At 29.8% G+C, this 12,321-nt stretch overlaps 1 pseudogene; it reads left to right on the top strand.

The window, feature by feature from the left end:
* Window positions 1-11,500: 11,500 nt before the first annotated feature.
* LOC137636090 (uncharacterized) overlaps window positions 11,501-12,321 on the top strand; it is a 978-nt pseudogene continuing 157 nt past the window's right edge.

The following is a 12,321-nucleotide window of genomic DNA, read 5'->3' as shown; positions in this document are numbered from 1 at the left end:
TTTTAAAACCTCAAAAGTTCAAACTTGCATAAAATGTTTTCATGTTGAACAGGCTCACAAAAGTCTCTCTTCATAGTTTATATATGAAATATATATATTTTAATGTTGTTACTGGTCTTAAAATGTTATATTTTTATTTTTTATTACTTTTCAGATAGTTTATTTATTTCCTTATTTCCTTTCCTCATTACTGGCTATTTTTCCTTGTCGTAGCCCTCGGGCTTATAGCATCCTGCTTTTCCAAATAGGGTATTAGCTTAGCAAGTAATAATGATAATAATAATAATAATAATAATAATAATAATAATAATAATTGTCTCGTTAATCAAGGAATTCTTGATTGCAACGATAATTATTTTACTGTTTGTATAAAATTATAGTTTTCATAATAGAAACCATGATATGATTTTAAACGCATTTCTGGAGCACCAACGAAATATGGTTTGGATTTTGATTACCACCTTGATCTTGTGTGAGTCTTTGGGTCCTTTGACCAGCCAGACAGTACTACATTGGATCCTTCTTTCTGGTTTCGTGGCTACACTTATAAGTTATAGTTCAAACGTTTGTGTGTGTCTATATATATATATATATATATACACACACACATATATATATATATATATACACACATATATATATATATATATATATGTATAATCATGACCCATTACTAGTCCACTGCAGAACAAAAGCCTCAGACATATCCTTCCACTAACCTCTGTTTATGGTCTTTCTGTGCCAGTCCACGCCCGCAAACTTTCTTAGTTCGTCGATCCATCGTCTTCTCCTTCCTCTGCTTCCTTTACAATCTCAAGGGACCCCGTTCTGTTAATTTTAATGTCCATATATTGTCTGTCATTCTCATTATATGTCCTTCCCATGTGCATATTTTTTCTTATAAGTTGTTAGAATATCCTCTACTTTATATAGGCTTAGAATGTAGCGGTTTTTTCTTATATATATATATATATATATACTGTATATATATATATATATATATATACTGTATATATATATATATATGTATATATATATGTATATATATATATATATATATGTGTGTGTATACAGTATATATATATATATATATATATAAGAAGAGTCTGGCTTACGTAGATTATACACTGGAAAGAAATATCCTGAAACCTGGTTTAAAGTCAACTATACGTTAATAAGATAATTACACATCGGTATTCTTAATTATTCTTCACCTGCGGGTTACATACCGGAACCCAGTCTGTATACCGGACCCAGTCATGTCTGTTTATGTCCTTCAAGTCGAGGACTATCTCAAGTGGGGCTTCGGGCGTCTTTTGGGAGGATTTCAAGTGACACTCGAATACAGAAGATGATTATTCAGATGAGGAACTGGGTGTAAATGTGTTATTGAATATATGTTCAGATATTTGTATGTCGCTTTCGTGGGTATTTCGGTCTTATATGTGAGAGAAATTGTTTGGATTGATCTTTCCTTGTGTTTTAGTTATATTTTTATATGCTTTGTTACGTGTTAATAAGTTTGCTTTATAAGGGTAGAGATTGATTGAAATATATGTTTATGTATGTATGTGTATGTATATATTATATATATATATATATATATGTGTGTGTGTGTGTGTGTATATATATATATATGTGTGTGTGTGTGTGTGTATCTGTCTATATATGTATATATATACATATAAATAAATATATATATATATATATATATATGAAGCCACATCTATTTCCCTGTCTAGGGTCTTGGGATTTTTAGCTACATGAATACATATTTAAATATATATATATATATATATATATATATATATTTATATTTATGCACCTCTTATTTGAATCTGGCCGGGCAAACCCCTCATTGGCCCATTATTGAGTTTCTCTCTCTCTCTCCTCTCTCTCTCTCTCTCTCTCTCTCAGCCGACCAACACACAGATGTGCCTCGTTAAAAAGTTTCACTTTCAAGCGTTACTTTTTTCGAAAACAACTCCCCCGTGTTAAGAGTGTCTCCTTTCCCAATTCCAGTCTGTCTTAAAGACGCCACATGAGGGCTACTGTTCGCTGATAAGGAAAGACATAAATATCCGTTTTTCGGACAGGAGACTGAGACCTCCGAGTGCCAAATCATTGCCTGGATCGCTGGCTGGTCTAAGGTTTCGTTGATCTGTGAAGTAACGGAATTTCTCAAATTTTTTTTTTTTTTTTTTTTTTTTTTTTTTTTAAAGGAATGGGAGAAGGGAAAGATATTTAAAAGTCACTTGTCACAGAGTGTAACAGTCATTTGTTTATGTATGTACAGTATTTCCTTATTACTACAGGGTGTCCAAAAATAAAAATAAACAGATTGAATAAGGAATTGGAGAAGGGAGAGATATTTAAAAATCACTTGTCACAGAGTGTAACAGTCATTTGTTTATGTATGCATTTCATTATTAGTACAGTGTGTCCCTCCCCCCCAAAGGAAAAACAGATGAAGTCATTTGTCTTATATATGCATTCCCTGTAGTTCCCCACCTAGAAAAACAGCTATTTATTTATGTATTTTCTATGCATTTTTCACGCATATTTTACATTGTATTTTACAGTATTTTACTCTACAATTTATCCTTTTTATTACTTTATCATATGCGTTTTCATTCGGTCGTAACAATATTTATATTAACCACAATTAAAGAAACTCCGAATTACCTTTTTTTTTTTTTTTTTTTTTTTTTTGTGGCACCCTGTATTTAGATATAGATCATGCAACAAATACAGTACTTTGTCCTTGCTGTATCATGCTGTATTGCCGATGTATTTTACTAATTTGGAACTACTGTAATTCATACGAGGTTTTTTTGAATAGGTAGGTGTACATCGAACGTAATCTGTATATTGAGATATGAGTTATTCATATTTTATTATTCCGCTTTGATTATTATTATTATTATTATTATTATTATTATTATTATTGTTGTTGTTGTTGTTGTTGTTGTTGTAATTATTATTATTATTATCATCATCATTATTATTGTTGTTATAATTATTATTGTTGTTGTAATTATTATTATTATTTTTATCATTATTATTATTGTTGTTGATGATATTATTATTATTATTATTATTATTATTATTATTATTACTATAATCATTATTATTATTACTATAATCATTATTATTATTATAATCATTATTATTATTATCATTATTATTATTATTATTATTATTACGTTCATATTTGACTAAAATTTCTTAGCTATAAATTAGCATCATGTGTAATATATTTACGAAAATAGCTTCAGATAATTCATCGGTTGTCTTAAGTGCATGATAAATCTTGAGATATTAGATAACATGAGAGAACATGTTCGGGAAAAATTCTGTTATCGGCGCCTCTCTCTCTCTCTCCTCTCTCTCTCTCTCTCTCTCTCTCTCTCTCTCGTGTACAAAAAAAATATGAGAAGGAGTGTATAAATATTGAAAGTTTGATCATGACTTAAGATTATGTACGCTCATTCTATGACAATCTTAAGTAAATGTGTTTTTTATCATTGATTACAATGAAATTCTTATTACATTGTACACAACCATATTAATATTTTTGCATATTACTTAATTTAACATAATTGTACCATATACCAAAGATATAGAAACAATATTATGTTTAATTTACATCATAAATTTAGCTTCCAATTTCATCTCTGATTTATCCTCTAGAATACAATTCTAATTCGAACATATTTTCATTATGATATAAATGTTAATTTAGTAAATTGTTTGTTTTGTTAATTTTGTTAAATATTATGGATATTTATCCATGCTATCTTACATACTGTTCAGCTCATTACTGTAATTTTTTTATAATTTATTTTCAATTAAATTTTTACTTTTTTTAAATTGAATTCCTTATTTTAGCATTATTTTGTCCCGTCCATGTCCAAATATTAAAACATTGCTATAAGATACAAGGTAGAACGTGAGAGAATCATTCTCCTTATTTTTTTTTTTTATAATTGATTTTGTTTTTTTCTGTAAATTTTTGTAATTTTTATAAAATTAATTTCTTATATAAGCATTATTTTGTTTTGCCAATTTCCAAATATTACAAAATATCTATAAAATACAGGGTGGGAGGAGAGAGAATCAGGCTCATTGTTATTAATTTTTAAAAATTATTTTTTTTTCTGTAAATTTTGTAGTTTTTATGAATTTAAATTCTTATCCAAGCATAAATTTGTTCCGCCCGTTTTCCAAATATTGAAAAATATCCATTTCCAAAAATTGAAAAATATCCATTTCCAAAAATTGAAAAATATCCATTTCCCAAAATTGAAAAATATCCATTTCCAAAAATTGAAAAATATCCATTTCCAAAAATTGAAAAATATCCATTTCCAAAAATTGAAGAATATCCATTTCCAAAAATTGAAATATATATATATATATATATATATATATATAATGTAGGGGTCAAAGAATCAAACTCTTGTTACAATGGATGCATTAAAAGGAGGACATTTCAACGGTAGAATCAAAACACTTTGGCTCACATACGATGCGAAAAAAACTCAAAATAACTTCTTACGATTTAGCTCCTTAAACAAAAGTAGCCACTCGTTTATAAAGCCCAATGACTCAGACGCTGTTCCGGGAATATAATCTACTTTTAGTCAAGATGATTAGACTTGAAGAGACTTATAGATCTCCCGCCTGAACAAGAGATATACTTGAAGAGACGAGTTCATCTCCCGCCCCGCCGGAACATGTTTCTCGGGGCGTCCTCACATCTGTGGCGTTGATTCGCCTTTGTTATATTTTCGTTTTAAAACGGGTAAATGCCTGGCAACATTTATTCCAGGGTTTTTTTTTTTTTTTTTTTTTTTTTTTGTCAGGCTCTTCTTCCAAATGTGGACATTTCAAGGGTTCAACTCCTGTAGAATGATTGATTGATTGATTTTGAGCTTTTCTGACATCCTGACATCTGAGGTCATTGATGCCATCAACTACTGTAAACTCAAAACTCTTTGGCTTACATATGATGTTAAACAGCTCAGAATAACGTTTTGCAATTTAGTTTCTTAAAGAAAAGTAGCCACTCGTTTATCAAGCGCAATGACTCAGACGCAAGTTATTAAGTGTATAAAGAATAAACTGTTAAATACATTTAATGTAAATATTATTGGATATAAGAATCATGGTAAAAAATATTTTCATAGGTCAGTATGTTTCTAACTTAAAAACATAATTCGAAAAATAATAAAATTGTAATTTTTTTATATGATAGATATAATGTATATACAAAAATGTATAATATAATTTGTAAAGGAATATTTCTTAATAATAGAAAAAAAAATCTAACTTGAAAACATATTTAGAAAAATAATAAATTTCAATTTTTTTTTATATTATATTAGATATTATAATGTATATACAAAAATATAAAAATACAATTTGTAAAGGAATAATTTTTAATAAAAGAGAAAAAAATCTACTTTTGTTCGAAATATGATGATTATACTTGTAGAGACTTATAGATCTCCCGCCTGAACAAGAGATATACTTGAAGAGACGAGTTCATCTCCCGCCCGCCGGAACATGTTTTCTCGGGGCGTCCGCGTCTGTGACGTTGATTCGTCTTTGTTATCTGACGCTGCCCGTCGACGTGTTGGTATTTGTTCTGTGATAAGAATTGGCTTATCTTCGTCTTTCAAGTACATCCGGCATATCGGACAATTGGTGGTTTTGTGTCCCACGCGGTATACTGTAGTTTGCGGAAATTGTTGCATCATAGAATATAGTTTAGCTTTGTTGCACAATTGCAATATATATATATATATATATATATATATACACAAACAAAACTTTTCGTTTTTAAACAATAATTCATAAAAAAAATACATGTTCATTGCCATTATTTAACAAACTTTTTTTTCATTTTTTTTTTCATTAATGCAGAATTTTAGTTTTACCTAGTGATTCTCTTTTTTGCGCCCAACATTTAGATTTTTTTTTTAATGTAGCCTTTTAGCCTTAGCCATTGATTAAAATAAAAAGAATTCTTTTGTGCTTAACATTTACATTGTTTTTTATGAAGACTTATAGATTTACCCTTTAATTCATATTTTTTTTTTTTTGCGCCCATTTAAATTTTTCTTTTTATGCAGTCTTATAGCTTTTACCCATTAATTCATTATAAACAATGGTTTTTTTTTTTTTTTGCGCCCAACATTTAATTTCTTTTCTTTATGCAGACTTTTAGCTTTACCCATTAATTCATAACAAATTGTTTTTTTTTTTTTTTTGTTTTTTTTTATTGAGCCCAACATTTATATTGCTTTATGCAGACAGCTTAAATCATAACAAACAAATTTTTTTTTTTTTTTTGCGCCCATTATTTTTTTTTCTTTTTCGAGCCAGGGTGGCTCTTCCTCCCAGCCCCCCTTTGGCAGGCGTTTACGGGTGGATGGTTGACACCTGAGTCTTTTTCTTGTAACAGGGTGCATCCGAAACTCTCCTCCGGGAGTCCTGGTTACTCCCAAGAGTCCTACACAGAGGGAGGAGGACTCCTGTTGTTCCCAACGACCCGCTTCTCCTGTTACCTTCGTTTAAGACAACACCGTTAGAATGCATTTTGTATTATAGTAGTCTCAGGTGAATGGCTATTAATAATGATAATTACATATTGAATAATTTATATATATATATATATATATATATGAATTATATATATATATACATATATATCTATATATATATACACACATATATATATATATATATATATCTATGTATATATGTATATATATATATATAATATGTATATATTTATATCTATCTATATTTATATAATATATATATACAGTATATATATATATATATATATATAATTATTGGCGTTTTCTTCTAGTTTTATGGTTTATAAATGAAAGATTTAATTTGATGTTTTTATTGTTCTTACACTTCTATTTTTAGTTTTTCCTTATTTCCTTTCCTCACTGGGCTATTTTCTCTGTTGGAGCCATTGAGCTTATACCATCCTGCTTTTCTAACTCGGGTTATAGCTTAGCAAATAATAATAATGATAATAATAATAATAATAATAATAATAATAATAATAATAATAATAATAATAATGATAATAAGACTTAAAACAGTTTTATTATAGTAGTCTCAGGTGATGTTTATAAATAATGATAATTTACTTATTGTATCAAATGTATTTTTTATAATTACGTTTTCCTATAGCAGTTAATGCAAACAATATGATTTAACACAGTTCTCCGGAAAATACAATTTATTATTATTAGTACTTTTGTTATTATTATTATTATTATTATTATTATTATTATTGATAACGGTAAATGATTAAATTTTATAATTTACAAATAAAAAAATTAATAAATGTAAGTAATTACCATGTATTAATTTATAAAATTAATGATAATTCGGTTTATATTAATATTCCCATTTCAATATTATATTCCATAAAGATTATCTTCCTCATTATTATTATTATTATTATTATTATTATTATTATTATTATTATTATTATTATTATTATTATTATCATTATTACTACTAGCTAAGCTACAACCCTAGTTGGAAAAGCAAGATGCTATAATTTCTTTATAATTTACAATGGGTTTTGACCATCATAAGATAATTAATTTTCCTTTGATAAAAAATAGAATTGTATCTCTCGTAAGCTTCTGACTAACCCATATATAATTATATTTAAAATCATTAAGATTATTAGTCATTATAACTAAAATTAATAGAATTATCATCATCATCATCTCCTACGCCTATTGACGTAAATTTTTTATATCTTTTATTATGAAAATACAATTACATTTTCTTAACATACATTTTTTCCTTTTATAAAGAAATATTCCTTAACAAATATTTTACATTTTTGTATATACATTATAACATCTATTATATGATAAAATTACATTTTTATTTTATTATTTTTCTAAATATGTTTTCAAGTTAGAAACATACTGATTTGTGAAAATATTTTTAACACGATTCTTATATCCAATACTATTTACATTAAATGTGTTTAACAGTCTATTCTTTTATACACTTAATAATTTGCTGTTCAGCACTTATTCCCAATTGTCTTGCCATCCAGATACTTGAAATAAAATCTGCTATTATTACCATTGCTGTATTTTTCATCTCTGTTTGAATTAGCTTCAAAATCTAGTTTTATAATCCTTAACCTGTTTATTAGTTTTCAATTTACAACATTTTCTAAGCAATTCGAATACCAGGAAAACAAATTCTTAACCAAAGGACAGAAATATACCAAATGCATGTTAGTTTCTATGTATCCACAACCGCATTCCTTAACATCTTTTATTTTCATCATAACTAACCTATCATTTGTACTTAAAATTTCATGAACATACTTAAACAAAATTTCTCTACTTTTATTCTCTATATACTTATTATTTACATGTTCCCAAATTAGTTTCCAGTTGAATAGTGGATACAATTTTTCAATATTTGGAACATATTCACTGTTTTTCATTAAATGTTCATATACCACTTTCGTTCTTATCTGGGGATAAGAGGTCAACTTAATAACACTTCGTAATATATTTATCATACTTTCATAAAAACTTGGTGTAAAAATAGTGCAATCCTATTGACGTAAAAGGCCTCGATTAGATTTCGCAATAGTCTTTATCTTGAGCTTTTAATTCAATACTTCTCCATTCATCATCTCCCACTTCACACTCCACAAAATTATTATTAGTATTTTGTAATTATTGAAATGCTTATGATTAGATTTATTGAAGTAATGATTAAAATCATTATCATTATTTAAATTACTAATAAAATTGCTAAAGTTAATGTTATTAACATTAATATTATTAACATTATTAAAATCATAATTAAAATCATAAAAATGAAAAGAACTACATTGGTAAATTACACTAATGTAGAGTCCACCATATAATTGGTTTATTATTGTCACCCGAAACGGGCAAAAATCACCTCCATGCCCAAATCTTCTACAAAACAAACAATTATTTTTCGAATGACCCCAGGGACTTGACCTGACCTGACCTGGCTCCCTTTGGCCCCTAAGAATTGACCCGTGGTCATTAGGGTAAGTCCCATTAATCTTTCGCATTCTTAAAACCTTTGTGTGGTTATCCCTAGCTCAAATTTAACGTACAGAATTCTTGATGTGTGTATATATATATATATACAGTGTATATATATATATATATATATACACTGTATATATATATATATATATACAGTGTATATATATATATATATATATATGTATATATATATATATATATATATACAGTGTATATATATATATATATATATACACATCTATATATATATATGTATATATGTATATGTATATATATATATATATATATGGAGAGAGAGAGAGAGAGAGAGAGAGAGAGAGAGAGAGAGAAACATATAGTCTATGTTAAATCAATATACATTTTCATATCCATTAGGATTATAAATATATCTTTTGCATTTAATTTCTAACATAAATATACATCATACGTTTTAACAAAGAAATGAGAGAGAGAGAGAGAGAGAGAGAGAGAGAGAGAGAGAGAGAAGACCTTTGGCTGCCACATGTTTTCAACAAAAACAATTCGGTTCACCAAGAAGCCTGGGAGAGTGCCTAGACTGAGGAAATTGTGGAGCGATGTGTTGAATCCCCTCTTCCCCTTTCTCTCTCTCTCTCTCTCTCTCTCATCTCTCTCTCTCTCTCTCTCTCTCGGTTAGTGCATTGGCATCTTCATCTGGTTCTCATCAGATTTTGAAGGCATGGGACTAGGGTGGGAGGGGTTAAATGGAGCTAGGAGTCTTGGTAGTGATTTAACATTTAATGTTTTGTAACAATAACGATGATGTTAATACGATTCCTTATAGTTAATTAACTCGTAAAGCTGTTTTGTAACAATAATGATGATGATGTTAACGGAATTCCTTATAGTGAATTAACATTTAATATTTTGAGGTAATAATGATGATAATATTAAACAAGATTCCTATAGTGAATTAACATTTAATATTTTGAAGTAATAATGATGATAATATTAACAGGATTCCTTATAGTGAATTAACATTCAATATTATTTTGTAAAAATAATGATGATAATATTAATAGGATACAGGATTCCCTATAAGGAATTCTCTCGTAATATTGTATTTTAAATACAACAAAAATTATAATAACCATTGCTGTGGGGAAAATCATTTTGTTCTTTACCTCTCTTTGAACTATTACATTTATCTTCTTCTTCTTCTTCTCTTCTTCTTCTTCTTCTTCTTCTTCTTCTTCTTCTTCTTCTTCTTCTTCTTCTTCTTCCTTCTTCTTCTTCTTCTTATTATTATTATTATTATTATTATTATTAGCCAATGAATGTAGTTTACAATTCCTTTTTTAGTCTAATCATAGTTTTGTAGTGTCTTTATTGTAGTAAAAATGTTTATCATCAGTATTACTGTTTTTGTTTATTATTCCAAAAAATTCAAGTTAATATATAAGGTCATTATTATAGTTAAACTATTTGGAAATAAAGAGATTAATTATTATTATTATTATTATTATTGTTGTCTTTTTATTATTATTATTATGACTGCAATTCACAGAATACAAAAAGAAAGTTATTAGAATCTTTTTCATGCAATTTGAATTGATATGATCCTGTATTTAAATTTCAGTTTTTAATTCCAAATACAGTAATATTCTATTTCAGTGGGAAATCAAATCGATTTTATGTAATGTGAATTAATATGATCCTGTATTTAAGTTTTAATTTTTTATTCCAAATACAGTAATATTTTAAGTGGGAAATTTTATATGATTTAGGCATAAACTTGTCGCATCTCAGACGAGAGAAACAAGGAACTCTGTGATTCGAGACATTCAGAAGAGGAGGTTTTGGGTAAATACTGTTTAGCCCTAGGCAAAATCTCCTAATGACCTGGCCTGTTAACGCTTATAGTACCCCTGTAGTGTTAGGCCTATCTTCGTATTACCACAATTTAGCATTTAAACTAATAAAACTAATAGATATTATGATTTAAAATATCTCTTTAGATACCATTCCAACCTCCAACCTGCTGTGTTAATAGCTGGTCAGGGAAATACGCAAATGTCGAAGATAAATGAAAAAAATGGGAGAATGAAAGTAGGTGGTCGATTCATTTTGAAATTGTATCGTTCGCCGCCAGGGGCAGGTGTTGGAGGTTCGTAGCGTCTCCTCGGTCCACACATGGTGCCCAAATTCCAGAGTCCTGGGAACGATGATTGTAGCGTTGTTCTCACGGTGCCCTCAAGGGGGGATGTCGGTGTACGATGATTACGATTCCTGAAATTAATTTCATTACGTTTTCATGGTTATATATTAAGTTATTGCAAGTGGAGCGTATGTTGTAGCTTATATCAATGTATTTTGTATTTTGAATTGAATTGCTTCGAGTAGTACAGTTGTGTATAGCGTATTTATTCGTTTTCTTATGGCGAGCCCTGGTAAGCATGTCCTCATGCCCTAGGCGCAGCTCGTGTCGCGCACACACCTGCCACGAGGCATCACGTGCCCGTGACGTCACAGGACCGCCGAGTATAAATATGGGGTCGCTCGGCGAAAAGCAGCATACTCATTCTCTCTCTCGAGTCGTACACAGCATTCGTACGCACAAAACTAACTCTCACAATGGCTGTACTGGCAACAAGAAGTCTTCCTTCTTCAGCGTCCACAGTCTGAAGAAGGCATCAAGAAGCTGGTGAAGAAGACCCGCTCACCCCAAGGAGGAGAAGAAGGCCAAAGAGGAGGCGCCCAAAGACAGCGTCATCTGCCGCGTCGATTTCAACGCCGAGATCGAGGAGAACCTGGCCAACGAAGCTCTCGAAGCCCGCCTCCTCCAGATCATCGAAGCATCTCCCGCCACACTAGACCTATCCCTCAACCTGAAGGGGACCATGATGGTGAAGGCCGAGCCCGAATTCGAGTCCAGTTCGGTACCTTCTGGACAACCAACGACGATGACAGCTGGAGCCTCTGCAAGGAGCTCTTCGCCTCCACAGCCACCGCCCCACAGCGTCCCGTCAAGGCTTGAAAGACTTCCCTGACGAAGCAACTCTCCCACCCGAATTCCTGTGATGTGTACGCCCTCATGACGTGGGCGTCGATTAGTGTCGTGTTTGTGATAGCATGTGCCAGCAGTCCTCAAGACGCCTTTGCTTCGAGGACAACCTACCTAGCCTTGAAGATACTTCGAAGATCCTTCAAGATAGTTATAGAGTCTCTACGCTCTTTACATTTAAGCTGTGATACCCAAGAG

The sequence above is a fragment of the Palaemon carinicauda genome, unplaced genomic scaffold (assembly GCF_036898095.1).
Source record: "Palaemon carinicauda isolate YSFRI2023 unplaced genomic scaffold, ASM3689809v2 scaffold2286, whole genome shotgun sequence".
NCBI lineage: Eukaryota > Metazoa > Arthropoda > Malacostraca > Decapoda > Palaemonidae > Palaemon > Palaemon carinicauda.
This window is presented reverse-complemented; position numbering and strand designations above follow the sequence as displayed.